Raw genomic sequence first — 22,157 nt, forward strand, 5'->3', positions numbered from 1 at the left:
TGGCAAAAATTCTGTAATGCTTTTAATTTTGGGGCAAAAATCAGAAATTCCATTAGTTTTGTGGCGAAAAGGCAGAAATTCTTCTTTTTGTGGGACAACGTTGCAGAAATTTCCCTTTTTTAGAACAGAATTGCAGATTTTTCCCTTAATTTTGGGCAAAATTGCAGAAATTTCCTTTATCTTGTGGCAAAAATGCAGAAATTCCCCTTATTTCAGGTCAAAAAGGCAGAAATTCCGCTTATTTGGGGGAAAATTCATGAAATTACCCTTATTTTATGGAAAAAGCCTGAAATTCCCCTTATTTTGTGCCAAAAAGGCAGAAATTCTTCTTATTTTAGAGCAAAAAGGCAGAAATTCCACAAAATTTTGGGCAAAAATGCAGAAATTTCCCTTATTTTGTAGCAAAAACACAGTAATACCCCTAATTTTGGGGCCAAAAGGCAAAAATTCCTCTAATTTTGGGCCAAAAATTAAGAAATTCCTTTTATTTTGGGGCAAAAATACTGAAATTCCCCTTATTATGGAGCAAAAATGCAGAAATTTTTCTTATTTATGTGAAAAACAGAAATTCTCCTTATTTTAAAAGAAAAAATACATAAATTACTCTTATTTTAGGCCAAAAAGACCAAATTCCTCTTATTTTGGGGCAAAAAGGCAAAAATTTTTTTTTTATTTTAGAGCAAAAAGGCAGAAATTTCCCTTATTTTGGGGCAAAATTGTAGAAATTTCCCATATCTGCGGGCAAAAATGCAGAAATTCCACTTATTTGACGTCAAAAATGCAGAAATAGCTCTTATTTTACGGCAAAAAGACTGAAATTCCCCTTATTTTGTGCCAAAAGGGCAGAAATTCTTATTTTAGGGCAAAGAGGCAGAATTTCCACTTAATTTTAGGAAAAAATGCAGAAATTTCTTTTATTTGTGGCAAAAAGACAGTAATGCCCATAATTTTGTGTCAAAAAGGCCAAAATTCCCCTAATTTTGGAGCAAAATTGCAGAAATTTCCCTTATTTTAGGGCAAAATTGCAGTAATACCCCTAATTTTTGGTCAAAAAGGCAGAAATTCCCCTTCTTTTGGGGCAAAAATTTAGAAATTCCCATAATTTTGGAGCAAAATTGCAGAAATTTCCCTTATTTTGGGGCAAAATTGCAGTAATTCCCCTAATTTTGTGTCAAAATTCCAGAAATTCCCTTTATTTTGGGGCAAAATTGCAGAAATTCCCCTTATTTGGGGGCAAAAATGCTTAAATTCCTTTTATTTTGGAGCAAAAATGCAGAAATTTTCCTTATTTTAGGGCAAAAAGACAGAAATTCTCCTTATTTCAGGGCAAAAATACAGAAATTTCCTTTATTTTGGGGCAAAAATACAGAAATTCCCCTTATTTTAAGCCAAAAATACAGAAATTACCATTATTTTAGGGCAAAAATAATAATTCCCCCTATTTTGGGGCAAAAAGGTAAATTCCCCTTATTTTAGGGCAAAAAGGCAGAAATTCCCCTTATTTTTGGGCAAAAATGCAGAAATTTCTTTTAATTTGGGGCAAAAATGCAGAAATTCCCCTTATTTTGGGCCAAATAGGCAGAAATTTCCCTTATTTTGGGGCTAAAGTATAGAAATTTAATTTATTTTAGGGTAAAATTGCAGAAATTTCCATTATTTTGTGGCAAAAATGCAGAAATTCCCATTATTTTGGGGTAAAAAGGCAGAACTTTCCCTTATTTTGGAACAAAATTGCAGAAATTTCCCATATTTTGGAGCAAAAATGCAGTAATGCTTTTAATTTTGGGGTAAAATTCAGAAATTTCTCTAATTTTGGGTCAAAATACAGAAATTCCTCTTATTTTGGGGCAAAAATGTAGAAATGTCCTTTATTAGGGGCAAATTGCAAAAATTTTCCTTATTTTGTGGCAAAAATTCTGTAATGCTTTTAATTTTGGGGCAAAAATCAGAAATTCCATTAGTTTTGTGGCAAAAAGGCAGAAATTCTTCTTTTTGTGGGACAACATTGCAGAAATTACCATTTTTTGGAACAGAATTGCAGATTTTTTCCTTATTTTTGGGCAAAATTGCAGATATTTCCCTTATCTTGTGGCAAAAATGCAGAAATTCCCCTTATTTTAGGTCAAAAAGGCAGAAATTCCGCTTATTTGGGGGAAAATTCCTGAAATTACCTTTATTTTAGGAAAAAAGCCTGAAATTCCCCTTATTTTGTGCCAAAAAGGCAGAAATTCTTCTTATTTTAGAGCAAAAATGCAGAAATTCCACAAAATTTTGGGCAAAAATGCAGGAATTTCCATTATCTTGGAGCAAAAAAACAGTAATACCCCTAATTTTGGGGCAAAATGCAAAAATTCCTTTAATTTTGGGGCAAAAATTAAGAAATTCCTTTTATTTTGGGGCAAAAATGCTGAAATTCCCCTTATTATGAAGCAAAAATGCAGAAATTTTTCTTATTTGAGGTCAAAAAGACAGAAATTCTCCTTATGTTAAACCAAAAATACATAAATTACTCTTATTTTAGGCCAAAAAGACCAAATTCCTCTTATTTTGGGGCAATAAGGCAAAAATTTTACTTTCATTTTAGAGCAAAAATGTAGAAATTTCCCTTATTTTGAGGCAAAATTGTAGAAATTTCCCTTATCTTGGGGCAAAAATGCAGAAATTCCGCTTATTTTGCGTCAAAAATGCAGAAATAACCTTTATTTTAGGGCAAAAAGACAGAAATTCTCTTTATTTCAGGGCAAAATACAGAAATTCCCCTAATTTTGAGGCAAAAATAAAGGAATTCCCCTTAATTTAAGCCAAAAATCTAGAAATTACAATTATTTTAGGACAAAAAGACTAAATTCCCCCTATTTTGGGGCCAAAAGATAAATTCCCCTTATTTTAGGGCAATAAGGCAGAAAATCCCCTTATTTTGGGGCAAAAATGCAGAAATTTCTTTTAATTTGGGGCAAAAATGCAGAAAATCCCATTATTTTGCGGTAAAAAGGCAGAACTTTCCCTTATTTTGGAACAAAATTGCAGAAATTTCCCATATTTTGGAGCAAAAATGCAGTAATGCTTTTAATTTTGGGGTAAAATTCAGAAATTTCTCTAATTTTGGGTCAAAATACAGAAATTCCTCTTATTTTGGGGCAAAAATGCAGAAATGTCCTTTATTTTGAGGCAAATAGCAGAAATTTCCCTTATATTGTGGCAAAAATTCTGTAATGCTTTTAATTTTGGGGCAAAAATCAGAAATTCCATTAGTTTTGTGGCGAAAAGGCAGAAATTCTTCTTTTTGTGGGACAACGTTGCAGAAATTTCCCTTTTTTAGAACAGAATTGCAGATTTTTCCCTTAATTTTGGGCAAAATTGCAGAAATTTCCTTTATCTTGTGGCAAAAATGCAGAAATTCCCCTTATTTCAGGTCAAAAAGGCAGAAATTCCGCTTATTTGGGGGAAAATTCATGAAATTACCCTTATTTTATGGAAAAAGCCTGAAATTCCCCTTATTTTGTGCCAAAAAGGCAGAAATTCTTCTTATTTTAGAGCAAAAAGGCAGAAATTCCACAAAATTTTGGGCAAAAATGCAGAAATTTACCTTATTTTGTAGCAAAAACACAGTAATACCCCTAATTTTGGGGCCAAAAGGCAAAAATTCCTCTAATTTTGGGCCAAAAATTAAGAAATTCCTTTTATTTTGGGGCAAAAATACTGAAATTCCCCTTATTATGGAGCAAAAATGCAGAAATTTTTCTTATTTATGTGAAAAACAGAAATTCTCCTTATTTTAAAAGAAAAAATACATAAATTACTCTTATTTTAGGCCAAAAAGACCAAATTCCTCTTATTTTGGGGCAAAAAGGCAAAAATTTTTTTTTTATTTTAGAGCAAAAAGGCAGAAATTTCCCTTATTTTGGGGCAAAATTGTAGAAATTTCCCATATCTGCGGGCAAAAATGCAGAAATTCCACTTATTTGACGTCAAAAATGCAGAAATAGCTCTTATTTTACGGCAAAAAGACTGAAATTCCCCTTATTTTGTGCCAAAAGGGCAGAAATTCTTATTTTAGGGCAAAGAGGCAGAATTTCCACTTAATTTTAGGAAAAAATGCAGAAATTTCTTTTATTTGTGGCAAAAAGACAGTAATGCCCATAATTTTGTGTCAAAAAGGCCAAAATTCCCCTAATTTTGGAGCAAAATTGCAGAAATTTCCCTTATTTTAGGGCAAAATTGCAGTAATACCCCTAATTTTTGGTCAAAAAGGCAGAAATTCCCCTTCTTTTGGGGCAAAAATTTAGAAATTCCCATAATTTTGGAGCAAAATTGCAGAAATTTCCCTTATTTTGGGGCAAAATTGCAGTAATTCCCCTAATTTTGTGTCAAAATTCCAGAAATTCCCTTTATTTTGGGGCAAAATTGCAGAAATTCCCCTTATTTGGGGGCAAAAATGCTTAAATTCCTTTTATTTTGGAGCAAAAATGCAGAAATTTTCCTTATTTTAGGGCAAAAAGACAGAAATTCTCCTTATTTCAGGGCAAAAATACAGAAATTTCCTTTATTTTGGGGCAAAAATACAGAAATTCCCCTTATTTTAAGCCAAAAATACAGAAATTACCATTATTTTAGGGCAAAAATAATAATTCCCCCTATTTTGGGGCAAAAAGGTAAATTCCCCTTATTTTAGGGCAAAAAGGCAGAAATTCCCCTTATTTTTGGGCAAAAATGCAGAAATTTCTTTTAATTTGGGGCAAAAATGCAGAAATTCCCCTTATTTTGGGCCAAATAGGCAGAAATTTCCCTTATTTTGGGGCTAAAGTATAGAAATTTAATTTATTTTAGGGTAAAATTGCAGAAATTTCCATTATTTTGTGGCAAAAATGCAGAAATTCCCATTATTTTGGGGTAAAAAGGCAGAACTTTCCCTTATTTTGGAACAAAATTGCAGAAATTTCCCATATTTTGGAGCAAAAATGCAGTAATGCTTTTAATTTTGGGGTAAAATTCAGAAATTTCTCTAATTTTGGGTCAAAATACAGAAATTCCTCTTATTTTGGGGCAAAAATGCAGAAATGTCCTTTATTTTGAGGCAAATAGCAGAAATTTCCCTTATATTGTGGCAAAAATTCTGTAATGCTTTTAATTTTGGGGCAAAAATCAGAAATTCCATTAGTTTTGTGGCGAAAAGGCAGAAATTCTTCTTTTTGTGGGACAACGTTGCAGAAATTTCCCTTTTTTAGAACAGAATTGCAGATTTTTCCCTTAATTTTGGGCAAAATTGCAGAAATTTCCTTTATCTTGTGGCAAAAATGCAGAAATTCCCCTTATTTCAGGTCAAAAAGGCAGAAATTCCGCTTATTTGGGGGAAAATTCATGAAATTACCCTTATTTTATGGAAAAAGCCTGAAATTCCCCTTATTTTGTGCCAAAAAGGCAGAAATTCTTCTTATTTTAGAGCAAAAAGGCAGAAATTCCACAAAATTTTGGGCAAAAATGCAGAAATTTCCCTTATTTTGTAGCAAAAACACAGTAATACCCCTAATTTTGGGGCCAAAAGGCAAAAATTCCTCTAATTTTGGGCCAAAAATTAAGAAATTCCTTTTATTTTGGGGCAAAAATACTGAAATTCCCCTTATTATGGAGCAAAAATGCAGAAATTTTTCTTATTTATGTGAAAAACAGAAATTCTCCTTATTTTAAAAGAAAAAATACATAAATTACTCTTATTTTAGGCCAAAAAGACCAAATTCCTCTTATTTTGGGGCAAAAAGGCAAAAATTTTTTTTTTATTTTAGAGCAAAAAGGCAGAAATTTCCCTTATTTTGGGGCAAAATTGTAGAAATTTCCCATATCTGCGGGCAAAAATGCAGAAATTCCACTTATTTGACGTCAAAAATGCAGAAATAGCTCTTATTTTACGGCAAAAAGACTGAAATTCCCCTTATTTTGTGCCAAAAGGGCAGAAATTCTTATTTTAGGGCAAAGAGGCAGAATTTCCACTTAATTTTAGGAAAAAATGCAGAAATTTCTTTTATTTGTGGCAAAAAGACAGTAATGCCCATAATTTTGTGTCAAAAAGGCCAAAATTCCCCTAATTTTGGAGCAAAATTGCAGAAATTTCCCTTATTTTAGGGCAAAATTGCAGTAATACCCCTAATTTTTGGTCAAAAAGGCAGAAATTCCCCTTCTTTTGGGGCAAAAATTTAGAAATTCCCATAATTTTGGAGCAAAATTGCAGAAATTTCCCTTATTTTGGGGCAAAATTGCAGTAATTCCCCTAATTTTGTGTCAAAATTCCAGAAATTCCCTTTATTTTGGGGCAAAATTGCAGAAATTCCCCTTATTTGGGGGCAAAAATGCTTAAATTCCTTTTATTTTGGAGCAAAAATGCAGAAATTTTCCTTATTTTAGGGCAAAAAGACAGAAATTCTCCTTATTTCAGGGCAAAAATACAGAAATTTCCTTTATTTTGGGGCAAAAATACAGAAATTCCCCTTATTTTAAGCCAAAAATACAGAAATTACCATTATTTTAGGGCAAAAATAATAATTCCCCCTATTTTGGGGCAAAAAGGTAAATTCCCCTTATTTTAGGGCAAAAAGGCAGAAATTCCCCTTATTTTTGGGCAAAAATGCAGAAATTTCTTTTAATTTGGGGCAAAAATGCAGAAATTCCCCTTATTTTGGGCCAAATAGGCAGAAATTTCCCTTATTTTGGGGCTAAAGTATAGAAATTTAATTTATTTTAGGGTAAAATTGCAGAAATTTCCATTATTTTGTGGCAAAAATGCAGAAATTCCCATTATTTTGGGGTAAAAAGGCAGAACTTTCCCTTATTTTGGAACAAAATTGCAGAAATTTCCCATATTTTGGAGCAAAAATGCAGTAATGCTTTTAATTTTGGGGTAAAATTCAGAAATTTCTCTAATTTTGGGTCAAAATACAGAAATTCCTCTTATTTTGGGGCAAAAATGTAGAAATGTCCTTTATTAGGGGCAAATTGCAAAAATTTTCCTTATTTTGTGGCAAAAATTCTGTAATGCTTTTAATTTTGGGGCAAAAATCAGAAATTCCATTAGTTTTGTGGCAAAAAGGCAGAAATTCTTCTTTTTGTGGGACAACATTGCAGAAATTACCATTTTTTGGAACAGAATTGCAGATTTTTTCCTTATTTTTGGGCAAAATTGCAGATATTTCCCTTATCTTGTGGCAAAAATGCAGAAATTCCCCTTATTTTAGGTCAAAAAGGCAGAAATTCCGCTTATTTGGGGGAAAATTCCTGAAATTACCTTTATTTTAGGAAAAAAGCCTGAAATTCCCCTTATTTTGTGCCAAAAAGGCAGAAATTCTTCTTATTTTAGAGCAAAAATGCAGAAATTCCACAAAATTTTGGGCAAAAATGCAGGAATTTCCATTATCTTGGAGCAAAAAAACAGTAATACCCCTAATTTTGGGGCAAAATGCAAAAATTCCTTTAATTTTGGGGCAAAAATTAAGAAATTCCTTTTATTTTGGGGCAAAAATGCTGAAATTCCCCTTATTATGAAGCAAAAATGCAGAAATTTTTCTTATTTGAGGTCAAAAAGACAGAAATTCTCCTTATGTTAAACCAAAAATACATAAATTACTCTTATTTTAGGCCAAAAAGACCAAATTCCTCTTATTTTGGGGCAATAAGGCAAAAATTTTACTTTCATTTTAGAGCAAAAATGTAGAAATTTCCCTTATTTTGAGGCAAAATTGTAGAAATTTCCCTTATCTTGGGGCAAAAATGCAGAAATTCCGCTTATTTTGCGTCAAAAATGCAGAAATAACCTTTATTTTAGGGCAAAAAGACAGAAATTCTCTTTATTTCAGGGCAAAATACAGAAATTCCCCTAATTTTGAGGCAAAAATAAAGGAATTCCCCTTAATTTAAGCCAAAAATCTAGAAATTACAATTATTTTAGGACAAAAAGACTAAATTCCCCCTATTTTGGGGCCAAAAGATAAATTCCCCTTATTTTAGGGCAATAAGGCAGAAAATCCCCTTATTTTGGGGCAAAAATGCAGAAATTTCTTTTAATTTGGGGCAAAAATGCAGAAAATCCCATTATTTTGCGGTAAAAAGGCAGAACTTTCCCTTATTTTGGAACAAAATTGCAGAAATTTCCCATATTTTGGAGCAAAAATGCAGTAATGCTTTTAATTTTGGGGTAAAATTCAGAAATTTCTCTAATTTTGGGTCAAAATACAGAAATTCCTCTTATTTTGGGGCAAAAATGCAGAAATGTCCTTTATTTTGAGGCAAATAGCAGAAATTTCCCTTATATTGTGGCAAAAATTCTGTAATGCTTTTAATTTTGGGGCAAAAATCAGAAATTCCATTAGTTTTGTGGCGAAAAGGCAGAAATTCTTCTTTTTGTGGGACAACGTTGCAGAAATTTCCCTTTTTTAGAACAGAATTGCAGATTTTTCCCTTAATTTTGGGCAAAATTGCAGAAATTTCCTTTATCTTGTGGCAAAAATGCAGAAATTCCCCTTATTTCAGGTCAAAAAGGCAGAAATTCCGCTTATTTGGGGGAAAATTCATGAAATTACCCTTATTTTATGGAAAAAGCCTGAAATTCCCCTTATTTTGTGCCAAAAAGGCAGAAATTCTTCTTATTTTAGAGCAAAAAGGCAGAAATTCCACAAAATTTTGGGCAAAAATGCAGAAATTTCCCTTATTTTGTAGCAAAAACACAGTAATACCCCTAATTTTGGGGCCAAAAGGCAAAAATTCCCCTAATTTTGGGCCAAAAATTAAGAAATTCCTTTTATTTTGGGGCAAAAATACTGAAATTCCCCTTATTATGGAGCAAAAATGCAGAAATTTTTCTTATTTATGTGAAAAACAGAAATTCTCCTTATTTTAAAAGAAAAAATACATAAATTACTCTTATTTTAGGCCAAAAAGACCAAATTCCTCTTATTTTGGGGCAAAAAGGCAAAAATTTTTTTTTTATTTTAGAGCAAAAAGGCAGAAATTTCCCTTATTTTGGGGCAAAATTGTAGAAATTTCCCATATCTGCGGGCAAAAATGCAGAAATTCCACTTATTTGACGTCAAAAATGCAGAAATAGCTCTTATTTTACGGCAAAAAGACTGAAATTCCCCTTATTTTGTGCCAAAAGGGCAGAAATTCTTATTTTAGGGCAAAGAGGCAGAATTTCCACTTAATTTTAGGAAAAAATGCAGAAATTTCTTTTATTTGTGGCAAAAAGACAGTAATGCCCATAATTTTGTGTCAAAAAGGCCAAAATTCCCCTAATTTTGGAGCAAAATTGCAGAAATTTCCCTTATTTTAGGGCAAAATTGCAGTAATACCCCTAATTTTTGGTCAAAAAGGCAGAAATTCCCCTTCTTTTGGGGCAAAAATTTAGAAATTCCACTTATTTTGGAGCAAAATTGCATAATATTCCCTTATTATTGGACAAAAAGGAAGTAATGCCCCTAATTTTTGGGCAAAAATGCAGAAATTTCCCTAATCTTGGGGCAAAATGCAGAAATTATCATTATTTGGGGGCAAAAATGCAGAAATTTCCATTTTTTGGACAAAATTGCAGAAATTTCCCTTATTTTAGGGAAAAAATGCAAAAATTTCTTTTATCTTGGGGAAAAAATACAGAACTTGCCCTTATTTCCGGTCAAAAAGGAAGAAATTCCGCTTATTTGGGGTCAAAAATGCAGAAATTACCCTTATTTTAGGGCAAAAAGACTGAAATTCATTATATTTTGTGCCAAAAAACAGAAATTCTTATTTTAGGGCAATAGGAAGAAATTGCACTTAATTTTGGACAAAAATGCAGAAATTTCCCTTATTTGGGCAAAAAGACAGTAATGCCCCTAATTTTGTGTCAAAAAGGCAGAAATTCCCATAATTTTGGAGCAAAATTGCAGAAATTTCCCTTATTTTGGAGCAAAATTGCAGTAATTCTCCTAATTTTGTGTCAAAATTCCAGAAATTCCCTTTATTTTGGGGCAAAATTGCAGAAATTCCCCTTATTTGGGGGCAAAAATGCTGAAATTCCCCTTATTTTGGAGCAAAAATGCAGAAATTTTCTTTATTTTAGGGCAAAAAGACAGAAATTCTCCTTATTTCAGGGCAAAAATACAGAAATTTCCCTTATTTTGGGGCAAAAATACAGAAATTCCCCTTATTTTAAGCCAAAAATACAGAAATCACCATTATTTTAGGGCAAAAAGAATAATTCCCCCTATTTTAGAGCAAAAAGGCAGAAATTCCCCTTATTTTTGGGCAAAAATGCAGAAATTTCTTTTAATTTGGGGCAAAAATGCAGAAATTCCCCTTATTTTGGGCCAAATAGGCAGAAATTTCTCTTATTTTGGGGCTAAAGTATAGAAATTTAATTTATTTTAGGATAAAATTGCAGAAATTTCCCTTATTTTGTAGCAAAAATGCAGAAAATCCCATTATTTTGCGGTAAAAAGGCAGAACTTTCCCTTATTTTGGAACAAAATTGCAGAAATTTCCCATTTTGGAGCAAAAATGCAGTAATGCTTTTAATTTTGGGGTAAAATTCAGAAATTTCTCCAAATTTGGGTCAAAATACAGAAATTCCTCTTATTTTGGGGCAAAAATGTAGAAATGTCCTTTATTTTGAGGCAAATTGCAGAAATTTCCCTTATTTTGTGGCAAAAATTCTGTAATGCTTTTAATTTGGGGGTAAAAATCAGAAATTCCATTAGTTTTGTGACAAAAAGGCAGAAATTCTCCTTTTTGTGGGACAACATTGCAGAAATTTCCCTTTTTTGGAACAGAATTGCAGAAATTTACCTTATTTTTGGGCAAAATTGCAGAAATTTCCCTTATCTTGTGGCAAAAATGCAGAAATTCCCCTTATTTCAGGTCAAAAAGGCAGAAATTCCGCTTATTTGGGGGAAAATTCCTGAAATTACCCTTATTTTAGGGAAAAAGCCTGAAATTCCCCTTATTTTGTGCCAAAAAGGCAGAAATTCTTCTTATTTTAGAGCAAAAAGGCAGAAATTCCACAAAATTTTGGGCAAAAATGCAGAAATTTTCCTTATTTTGGAGCAAAAAAACAGTAATACCCCTAATTTTGGGGCAAAATGCAAAAATTCCTTTAATCTTGGACCAAAAATTAAGAAATTCCTTTTATTTTGGGGCAAAAATGCTGAAATTCCCCTTATTATAGTGCAAAAATGCAGAAATTTTTCTTATTTGAGGTCAAAAAGACAGAAATTCTCATTATTTTAAACCAAAAATACATAAATTACTCTTATTTTAGGCCAAAAAGACCAAATTCCTCTTATTGTGGGGCAAAAAGGCAAAAATTTTACTTTCATTTTAGAGCAAAAGTGTAGAAATTTCCCTTATTTTGAGGCAAAATTGTAGAAATTTCCCTTATCTTGAGGCAAAAATGCAGAAATTCCGCTTATTTTGCGTCAAAAATGCAGAAATAACCCTTATTTTAGGGCAAAAAGACTGAAATTCCACTTAATTTTTGGAAAAAATGCAGAAATTTCCCTTATTTGGGGCAAAAAGTCAGTAATGCCCCTAATTTTGGGTCAAAAACGCAGAAATTCCCCTAATTTTGGAGCAAAATTGCAGAAATTTTCTTTATTTGGGGGCAAAATTGCAGTAATTCCCCTAATTTTCTGTCAAAATTGCAGAAATTCCCTTTATTTTGGGTAAAAATTGCAGAAATTTTCCATTATTTTGAAGCAAAATTGCAGTAATACACCTAATTTTTGGTCAAAAAGGCAGAAATTCCCCTTATTTTAGGGCAAAAATGTAGAAATTCCACTTATTTTGGAGCAAAATTGCATAATACTGCCTTATTATTGGGCAAAAAAAAGTACTGCCCCTAATTTTTGGGCAAAAAGGCAGAAATTTCCCTAATTTTGGGGCAAAATGCAGAAATTCTTATTTGGGGGCAAAAATGCAGAAATTTCTATTATTTGGGACAAAATTGCAAATATTTCTTTTATTTTAGGGCAAAATTGCAAAAATTTCTTTTATTTTGGGGAAAAAATGCAGAACTTGCTCTTATTTCCGGTCAAAAAGCCAGAAATTCCGCTTATTTGGGGTCAAAAATGAAGAAATTACCCTTATTTTAGGGCAAAAAGACTGAAATTTCTTATATTTTGTGCCAAAAAAACAGAAATTCTTATTTTAAAGCAAAAAGGAAGAAATTCCACTTAATTTTGGACAAAAATGCAGAAATTTCCATTATTTGGGGCCAAAAGACAGTAAAGCCCCTAATTTTGTGTCAAAAAGGCAGAAATTCCCCTAATTTTGGAGCAAAATTGCAGAAATTTCCCATATTTTGGGGCAAAATTGCAGTAATCCCCCTAATTTGGTGTCAAAATTCCAGAAATTCCCTTTATTTTGGGGCAAAATTGCAAAAATTCCCCTTATTTGGGGGCAAAAATGCTGAAATTCCCCTTATTTTGGAGCAAAAATGCAGAAATTTTTCTTATTTTAGGGCAAAAAGACAGAAATTTTCTTTAATTCAGGGCAAAAATACAGAAATTCCCCTAATTTTTGGGCAAAAATACACAAATTCCCCTTATTTTGAGACAAAAATACAGAAATTACCCTTATTTTAGGGCAAAAAGACTAAATTCCCCCTATTTTGGGGCAAAAAGGTAAATTCCCCTTATTTTAAGGCAAAAAGGCAGAAATTCCCCTTATTTTTAAGCAAAAATGCAGAAATTTCCCTTTATTTGCGGCAAAAATGCAGAAATTCCTCTTCTTTTGGGCCAAATAGGCAGAAATTTCCCATATTTTGGAGCAAAAGGATAGAAATTTATCTTATTTTAGGATAAAATTGTAGAAATTTCCCTTATTTTGTGGCAAAAATGCAGAAATTCCACTTATTTTGGGTTAAAAAGGCAGAAATTTTCTTTATTTTGGAACAAAATTGCAGTAATTTCCCATATTTATGGGCAAAAATGCAGTAATGCTTCAAATTTTGGGGCAAAATTCAGAAATTTCACAAATTTTGGGGTAAAAAAGGCAGAAATTTCTCTTATTTTGAAACAAAAATTCAGAAATTTCCATTTTTTGGGAAAAAATTGCATAAACTTCCCTTACCTTTTTGCAACATTGCAGAAATTTCTTTTATCTTGGGGAAAAAATGCAGAAATTCCCCTTATTTCTGGTCAAAAAAGCAGAAATTCCGCTTATTTGGGGTCAAAAATGCAGAAATTACCCATATTTTAGGGCAATAAGACTGAAATTCCCCATATTTTGTGCCAAAAAAACAGAAATTCTTATTTTAGGGCAAAAAGGAAGAAATTCCACTTAATTTTGGACAAAAATGCAGAAATTTCCTTTATTTTGGGGCAAAATTGCAGTAATTCCCCTAATTTTGTGTCAAAATTCCAGAAATTCCCTTTATTTTGGGGCAAAATTGCAGAAATTCCCCTTATTTGGGGGCAAAAATGCTAAAATTCCCCTTATTTTGGAGCAAAAATGCAGAAATTTTCTTTATTTTAGGGCAAAAAGACAGAAATTCTCCTTATTTCAGGGCAAAAATACAGAAATTTCCCTTATTTTGGGTCAAAAATACAGAAATTCCCCTTATTTTAAGCCAAAAATACAGAAATTACCATTATTTTAGGGCAAAAAGAATAATTCCCCCTATTTTAGGGTAAAAAGGTAAATTCCCCTTATTTTAGGGCAAAAAGGCAGAAATTCCCCTTATTTTTGGGCAAAAATGCAGAAATTTCTTTTAATTTGGGGCAAAAATGCAGAAATTCCCCTTATTTTGGGCCAAATAGGCAGAAATTTCCCTTATTTTGGGGCTAAAGTATAGAAATTTAATTTATTTTAGGATAAAATTGCAGAAATTTCCCTTATTTTGTAGCAAAAATGCAGAAATTCCCATTATTTTGCAGTAAAAAGGCAGAACTTTCCCTTATTTTGTAACAAAATTGCAGAAATTTCCCATATTTTGAAGCAAAATGCAGTAATGCTTTTAATTTTGGGGTAAAATTCAGAAATTTCTCCAAATTTGGGTCAAAATACAGAAATTCCTCTTATTTTGGGGCAAAAATGTAGAAATGTCCTTTATTTTGAGGCAAATTGCAGAAATTTCCCTTATTTTGTGGCAAAAATTCTGTAATGCTTTTAATTTTGGGGTAAAAATCAGAAATTCCATTAGTTTTGTGACAAAAAGGCAGAAATTCTCCTTTTTGTGGGACAACATTGCAGAAATTTCCTTTTTTTGGAACAGAATTGCAGAAATTTACCTTATTTTTGGGCAAAATTGCAGAAATTTCCCTTATCTTGTGGCAAAAATGCAGAAATTCCCCTTATTTCAGGTCAAAAAGGCAGAAATTCCGCTTATTTGGGGGAAAATTCCTGAAATTACCCTTATTTTTGGGAAAAAGCCTGAAATTCCTCTTATTTTGTGCCAAAAAGGCAGAAATTCTTCTTATTTTAGAGCAAAAAGGCAGAAATTCCACAAAAGTTTGGGCAAAAATGCAGAAATTTTCCTTATTTTGGAGCAAAAAAACAGTAATACTTCTAATTTGGGGGCAAAATGCAAAAATTCCTTTAATCTTGGGCCAAAAATTAAGAAATTCCTTTTATTTTGGGGCAAAAATGCTGAAATTCCCCTTATTATGGAGCAAAAATGCAGAAATTTTTCTTATTTGAGGTCAAAAAGACAGAAATTCTCATTATTTTAAACCAAAAATACATAAATTACTCTTATTTTAGGCCAAAAAGACCAAATTCCTCTTATTTTGGGGCAAAAAGGCAAAAATTTTACTTTCATTTTAGAGCAAAAATGTAGAAATTTCCCTTATTTTGAGGCAAAATTGTAGAAATTTCCCTTATCTTGAGGCAAAAATGCAGAAATTCCGCTTATTTTGCGTCAAAAATGCAGAAATAACCCTTATTTTAGGGCAAAAAGACTGAAATTCCACTTAATTTTTGGAAAAAATGCAGAAATTTCCCTTATTTGGGGCAAAAAGTCAGTAATGCCCCTAATTTTGGGTCAAAAACGCAGAAATTCCCCTAATTTTGGAGCAAAATTGCAGAAATTTTCTTTATTTGGGGGCAAAATTGCAGTAATTCCCCTAATTTTCTGTCAAAATTGCAGAAATTCCCTTTATTTTGGGTAAAAATTGCAGAAATTTTCCATTATTTTGAAGCAAAATTGCAGTAATACACCTAATTTTTGGTCAAAAAGGCAGAAATTCCCCTTATTTTAGGGCAAAAATGTAGAAATTCCACTTATTTTGGAGCAAAATTGCATAATACTGCCTTATTATTGGGCAAAAAAAAGTACTGCCCCTAATTTTTGGGCAAAAAGGCAGAAATTTCCCTAATTTTGGGGCAAAATGCAGAAATTCTTATTTGGGGGCAAAAATGCAGAAATTTCTATTATTTGGGACAAAATTGCAAATATTTCTTTTATTTTAGGGCAAAATTGCAAAAATTTCTTTTATTTTGGGGAAAAAATGCAGAACTTGCTCTTATTTCCGGTCAAAAAGCCAGAAATTCCGCTTATTTGGGGTCAAAAATGAAGAAATTACCCTTATTTTAGGGCAAAAAGACTGAAATTTCTTATATTTTGTGCCAAAAAAACAGAAATTCTTATTTTAAAGCAAAAAGGAAGAAATTCCACTTAATTTTGGACAAAAATGCAGAAATTTCCATTATTTGGGGCCAAAAGACAGTAAAGCCCCTAATTTTGTGTCAAAAAGGCAGAAATTCCCCTAATTTTGGAGCAAAATTGCAGAAATTTCCCATATTTTGGGGCAAAATTGCAGTAATCCCCCTAATTTGGTGTCAAAATTCCAGAAATTCCCTTTATTTTGGGGCAAAATTGCAAAAATTCCCCTTATTTGGGGGCAAAAATGCTGAAATTCCCCTTATTTTGGAGCAAAAATGCAGAAATTTTTCTTATTTTAGGGCAAAAAGACAGAAATTTTCTTTAATTCAGGGCAAAAATACAGAAATTCCCCTAATTTTTGGGCAAAAATACACAAATTCCCCTTATTTTGAGACAAAAATACAGAAATTACCCTTATTTTAGGGCAAAAAGACTAAATTCCCCCTATTTTGGGGCAAAAAGGTAAATTCCCCTTATTTTAAGGCAAAAAGGCAGAAATTCCCCTTATTTTTAAGCAAAAATGCAGAAATTTCCCTTTATTTGCGGCAAAAATGCAGAAATTCCTCTTCTTTTGGGCCAAATAGGCAGAAATTTCCCATATTTTGGAGCAAAAGGATAGAAATTTATCTTATTTTAGGATAAAATTGTAGAAATTTCCCTTATTTTGTGGCAAAAATGCAGAAATTCCACTTATTTTGGGTTAAAAAGGCAGAAATTTTCTTTATTTTGGAACAAAATTGCAGTAATTTCCCATATTTATGGGCAAAAATGCAGTAATGCTTCAAATTTTGGGGCAAAATTCAGAAATTTCACAAATTTTGGGGTAAAAAAGGCAGAAATTTCTCTTATTTTGAAACAAAAATTCAGAAATTTCCATTTTTTGGGAAAAAATTGCATAAACTTCCCTTACCTTTTTGCAACATTGCAGAAATTTCTTTTATCTTGGGGAAAAAATGCAGAAATTCCCCTTATTTCTGGTCAAAAAAGCAGAAATTCCGCTTATTTGGGGTCAAAAATGCAGAAATTACCCATATTTTAGGGCAATAAGACTGAAATTCCCCATATTTTGTGCCAAAAAAACAGAAATTCTTATTTTAGGGCAAAAAGGAAGAAATTCCACTTAATTTTGGACAAAAATGCAGAAATTTCCTTTATTTTGGGGCAAAATTGCAGTAATTCCCCTAATTTTGTGTCAAAATTCCAGAAATTCCCTTTATTTTGGGGCAAAATTGCAGAAATTCCCCTTATTTGGGGGCAAAAATGCTAAAATTCCCCTTATTTTGGAGCAAAAATGCAGAAATTTTCTTTATTTTAGGGCAAAAAGACAGAAATTCTCCTTATTTCAGGGCAAAAATACAGAAATTTCCCTTATTTTGGGTCAAAAATACAGAAATTCCCCTTATTTTAAGCCAAAAATACAGAAATTACCATTATTTTAGGGCAAAAAGAATAATTCCCCCTATTTTAGGGTAAAAAGGTAAATTCCCCTTATTTTAGGGCAAAAAGGCAGAAATTCCCCTTATTTTTGGGCAAAAATGCAGAAATTTCTTTTAATTTGGGGCAAAAATGCAGAAATTCCCCTTATTTTGGGCCAAATAGGCAGAAATTTCCCTTATTTTGGGGCTAAAGTATAGAAATTTAATTTATTTTAGGATAAAATTGCAGAAATTTCCCTTATTTTGTAGCAAAAATGCAGAAATTCCCATTATTTTGCAGTAAAAAGGCAGAACTTTCCCTTATTTTGTAACAAAATTGCAGAAATTTCCCATATTTTGAAGCAAAATGCAGTAATGCTTTTAATTTTGGGGTAAAATTCAGAAATTTCTCCAAATTTGGGTCAAAATACAGAAATTCCTCTTATTTTGGGGCAAAAATGTAGAAATGTCCTTTATTTTGAGGCAAATTGCAGAAATTTCCCTTATTTTGTGGCAAAAATTCTGTAATGCTTTTAATTTTGGGGTAAAAATCAGAAATTCCATTAGTTTTGTGACAAAAAGGCAGAAATTCTCCTTTTTGTGGGACAACATTGCAGAAATTTCCTTTTTTTGGAACAGAATTGCAGAAATTTACCTTATTTTTGGGCAAAATTGCAGAAATTTCCCTTATCTTGTGGCAAAAATGCAGAAATTCCCCTTATTTCAGGTCAAAAAGGCAGAAATTCCGCTTATTTGGGGGAAAATTCCTGAAATTACCCTTATTTTTGGGAAAAAGCCTGAAATTCCTCTTATTTTGTGCCAAAAAGGCAGAAATTCTTCTTATTTTAGAGCAAAAAGGCAGAAATTCCACAAAAGTTTGGGCAAAAATGCAGAAATTTTCCTTATTTTGGAGCAAAAAAACAGTAATACTTCTAATTTGGGGGCAAAATGCAAAAATTCCTTTAATCTTGGGCCAAAAATTAAGAAATTCCTTTTATTTTGGGGCAAAAATGCTGAAATTCCCCTTATTATGGAGCAAAAATGCAGAAATTTTTCTTATTTGAGGTCAAAAAGACAGAAATTCTCATTATTTTAAACCAAAAATACATAAATTACTCTTATTTTAGGCCAAAAAGACCAAATTCCTCTTATTTTGGGGCAAAAAGGCAAAAATTTTACTTTCATTTTAGAGCAAAAATGTAGAAATTTCCCTTATTTTGAGGCAAAATTGTAGAAATTTCCCTTATCTTGAGGCAAAAATGCAGAAATTCCGCTTATTTTGCGTCAAAAATGCAGAAATAACCCTTATTTTAGGGCAAAAAGACTGAAATTCCACTTAATTTTTGGAAAAAATGCAGAAATTTCCCTTATTTGGGGCAAAAAGTCAGTAATGCCCCTAATTTTGGGTCAAAAACGCAGAAATTCCCCTAATTTTGGAGCAAAATTGCAGAAATTTTCTTTATTTGGGGGCAAAATTGCAGTAATTCCTCTAATTTTCTGTCAAAATTGCAGAAATTCCCTTTATTTTGGGTAAAAATTGCAGAAATTTTCCATTATTTTGAAGCAAAATTGCAGTAATACACCTAATTTTTGGTCAAAAAGGCAGAAATTCCCCTTATTTTAGGGCAAAAATGTAGAAATTCCACTTATTTTGGAGCAAAATTGCATAATACTGCCTTATTATTGGGCAAAAAAAAAGTACTGCCCCTAATTTTTGGGCAAAAAGGCAGAAATTCCCCTAATTTTGGGGCAAAATGCAGAAATTCTTATTTGGGGGCAAAAATGCAGAAATTTCTATTATTTGGGACAAAATTGCAAATATTTCTTTTATTTTAGGGCAAAATTGCAAAAATTTCTTTTATTTTGGGGAAAAAATGCAGAACTTGCCCTTATTTCCGGTCAAAAAGCCAGAAATTCCGCTTATTTGGGGTCAAAAATGAAGAAATTACCCTTATTTTAGGGCAAAAAGATTGAAATTCCTTATATTTTGTGCCAAAAAAACAGAAATTCTTATTTTAAAGCAAAGAGGAAGAAATTCCACTTAATTTTGGACAAAAATGCAGAAATTTCCATTATTTGGGGCCAAAAGACATTAAAGCCCCTAATTTTGTGTCAAAAAGGCAGAAATTCCCCTAATTTTGGAGCAAAATTGCAGAAATTTCCCATATTTTGGGGCAAAATTGCAGTAATCCCCCTAATTTGGTGTCAAAATTCCAGAAATTCCCTTTATTTTGGGGCAAAATTGCAAAAATTCCCCTTATTTGGGGGCAAAAATGCTGAAATTCCCCTTATTTTGGAGCAAAAATGCAAAAATTTTTCTTATTTTGGGGCAAAAAGACAGAAATTCTCTTTAATTCAGGGCAAAAATACAGAAATTCCCCTAATTTTTGGGCAAAAATACACAAATTCCCCTTATTTTGAGCCAAAAATACAGAAATTACCCTTATTTTAGGGCAAAAAGACTAAATTCCCCCTATTTTGGGGCAAAAAGGTAAATTCCCCTTATTCTAAGGCAAAAAGGCAGAAATTCCCCTTATTTTTAAGCAAAAATGCAGAAATTTCCCTTTATTTGCGGCAAAAATGCAGAAATTCCTCTTCTTTTGGGCCAAATAGGCAGAAATTTCCCATATTTTGGAGCAAAAGGATAGAAATTTATCTTATTTTAGGATAAAATTGTAGAAATTTCCCTTATTTTGTGGCAAAAATGCAGAAATTCCACTTATTTTGGGTTAAAAAGGCAGAAATTTTCTTTATTTTGGAACAAAATTGCAGTAATTTCCCATATTTATGGGCAAAAATGCAGTAATGCTTCAAATTTTGGGGCAAAATTCAGAAATTTCACAAATTTTGGATCAAAAAGGCAGAAATTTCTCTTATTTTGAAACAAAAATTCAGAAATTTCCATTTTTTGGGAAAAAATTGCATAAACTTCTCTTACCTTTTTGCAACATTGCAAAAATTTCTTTTATCTTGGGGAAAAAATGCAGAAATTCCCCTTATTTCCGGTCAAAAAAGCAGAAATTCCGCTTATTTGGGGTCAAAAATGCAGAAATTACCCATATTTTAGGGCAATAAGACTGAAATTCCCCATATTTTCTGCCAAAAAAACAGAAATTCTTATTTTAGGGCAAAAAGGAAGAAATTCCACTTAATTTTGGACAAAAATGCAGAAATTTCCCTTATTTTGGGGCAAAATTGCAGTAATTCCCCTAATTTTGTGTCAAAATTCCAGAAATTCCCTTTATTTTGGGGCAAAATTGCAGAAATTCCTATTTTTTGAGCAAAAATGCAGAAATTCCCCTTATTTTAAGCCAAAAATACAAGAATTACCCTTATTTTAGGGCAAAAAGACTAAATTCCCTCTATTTTGGGGTAAAAAGGTAAAATCCCCTTATTTTAGGGCAAAAAGGCAGAAATTCCCCTTATTTTTAAGCAAAAATGCAGAAATTTCTTTTAATTTGGGGCAAAAATGCAGAAATTCCCCTTATTTTGGGCCAAATAGGCAGAAATTTCCCTTATTTTTGGGCTAAAGGATAGAAAATTAACTTATGTTAGGATAAAATTGCAGAAATTTCCCTTATTTTGTGGTAAAAATGCAGAAATTCCCATTATTTTGGGGTAAAAAAGCAGAACTTTCCCTTATTTTGGAACAAAATTGCAGAAATTTCCCATATTTTGGGGCAAAAATGCAGTAATGCTTCTAAATTGGGGGCAAAATTCAGAAATTTCTCTAATTTTGGGTCAAAATACAGAAATTCCTCTTATTTTGGGGCAAAAATGCAGAAATTTCCTCTTTTGGGACAAAATTGCAGAAATTTCCTTTATTTTGAGAAAAATTGCAGAAATTTCCTTTATTTTGTGGCAAAAATTTGGTAATACTTCTAATTTTGGGGTAAAAATCAGAAATTCCATTAGTTTTGGGGCAAAAAGGCAGAAATTCCCTCTTTTGTGGGGCAACATTGCAGAAATTTCCTGTATTTTGGAACAAAATTGCAGAAATTTCCAATATTTATGGGCAAAAATGCAGTAATGCTTCTAATTTGGGGGCAAAATTCAAAAATTTTTCTAAATATGGGTCAAAATACAGAAATTCTTTTTATTTTGGGGCAAAAATGCAGATATTTCGCTTTTTTTGGGACAAAATTGCAGAAATTTCCTTTATTTTGAGGCAAATAGCAGAAATTTCTCTTATTTTGTGGCAAAAATTCTGCAATGCTTCTAATTTTGGGGCAAAAATCAGAAATTCCATTAATTTTGGGGCAAAAAGGCAGAAATTCCCCTTTTTGTGGGACAACATTGCAGAAATTTCCCTTTTTTGGAACAAAATTGCAGAAATTTACCTTATTTTTGGGCAAAATTGCAGAAATTTCCCTTATCTTGTGGCAAAAATGCAGAAATTCCCCTTATTTCAGGTCAAAAAGGCAGAAATTCCGCTTATTTGGGGGAAAATTCTTGAAATTACCCTTATTTTAGGAAAAAAGCCTGAAATTTCTCTTATTTTGTGCCAAAAAGGCAGAAATTCTTCTTATTTTAGAGCAAAAAGGCAGAAATTCCACAAAATTTTGGGCAAAAAATGCAGAAATTTCCCTTATTTTGGAGCAAAAACACAGTAATACCTTTAATTTTTGGGCAAAAAGGCAAAAATTCCCCTAATTTTGGGGCAAAAAGTCAGAAATTCCACTTATTTTGGGGCAAAAATGCTGAAATTCCCCTTATTATGGATGAAAAATGAAGAAATTTTTCTTATTTCAGGTCAAAAAAACAGAAATTCTCTTATTTTAAACCAAAATACAGAAATTACTTTTATTTTAGGCCAAAAAGACTAAATTCCCCTTATTTTGGGTCAAAAAGGCAAAAATGCCCATTATTTTAAAGCAAAAAGGCAGAAAATTCCCTTATTTTGGGAGAAAATTGTAGAAATTTCATTATTTGGGTCAAAAATGCAGAAATTCTCTTTATTTCGGGTCAAAAATGCAGAAATTCCGCTTATTTGGGGTAAAAAATGCAGAAATAACTCTTATTTTAGGTCAAAAATACTGAAATACTCCTTATTTTGTTCCAAAAGGGCAGAAATTCTTATATTAGGGCAAAAAGGCAGAAATTCCACTTAATTTTGGGAAAAA

The sequence above is a fragment of the Micromys minutus genome (genome assembly GCF_963924665.1).
Source record: "Micromys minutus genome assembly, chromosome: 28".
Classification (NCBI taxonomy): Eukaryota; Metazoa; Chordata; class Mammalia; order Rodentia; family Muridae; genus Micromys; species Micromys minutus.